General features: G+C 54.7%; 1 protein-coding gene across 1 annotated transcript in view; it reads left to right on the forward strand.

The window, feature by feature from the left end:
- Positions 1-895, forward strand: part of LOC112107404 (rab GTPase-activating protein 1-like) — a 545,250-nt gene that overhangs the window by 462,580 nt on the left and 81,775 nt on the right. The window lies entirely within an intron of this gene.

Consider the following 895-nt stretch of genomic DNA (forward strand, 5'->3'; position numbering starts at 1 on the left):
CATTCTGTGTGACAGTTGTTTGTGTTTCTCCCTGATGCAAAGCCACCTTTCTTGATTTTAATTCCCTGTACCTGTATGCCATGTCGTCACTCGACCCTCCCTCCCTCCCTCCCTCCCTCCTTCCCCTGGTCCGTCAGATACTACTTTCGCGCCTTTTTTCAGACCAGACGCCATAGCTAGCACTGGGATCATGGAGCCCGCTCAGATCACCGCGGCAATTATGAGCACTATGAACACCACGCGCATTGTCCTGGAGTATATGCAGAGCCAGGACATGCCAAAGCAAAACCAGGACCAGGCGAGGAGGAGGAGGAGGCGATTGCAGCGCGGCGACGAGAGTGATGAGGAAATGGACATGGACCTAGACCTCTCACAAGGCACAGGCCCCAGCAATGTGGAAATCATGGTGTTAATGGGGCAGGTTCATGCTGTGGAACGCCGATTCTGGGCCCGGGAAACAAGCACAGACTGGTGGGACCGCATCGTGCTGCAGGTGTGGGACGATTCCCAGTGGCTGCGAAACTTTCGCATGCGTAAGGGCACTTTCATGGAACTTTGTGACTTGCTTTCCCCTGCCCTGAAGCGCCAGAATACCAGGATGAGAGCAGCCCTCACAGTGGAGAAGCGAGTGGCGATAGCCCTGTGGAAGCTTGCAACGCCAGACAGCTACCGGTCAGTCGGGAATCAATTTGGAGTGGGCAAATCTACTGTGGGGGCTGCTGTGATGCAAGTAGCCAAAGCAATCACTGAGCTGCTGCTACCAAAGGTAGTGACTCTGGGAAATGTGCAGGTCATAGTGGATGGCTTTGCTGCAATGGGATTCCCTAACTGTGGTGGGGCGATAGATGGAACCCATATCCCTATCTTGGCACCGGAGCACCAGGGCAGCCAGTAC

The sequence above is a fragment of the Terrapene carolina genome, unplaced genomic scaffold (genome assembly GCF_002925995.2).
Source record: "Terrapene carolina triunguis isolate 2854851 unplaced genomic scaffold, T_m_triunguis-2.0 Scaffold210, whole genome shotgun sequence".
Classification (NCBI taxonomy): domain Eukaryota; kingdom Metazoa; phylum Chordata; order Testudines; family Emydidae; genus Terrapene; species Terrapene triunguis.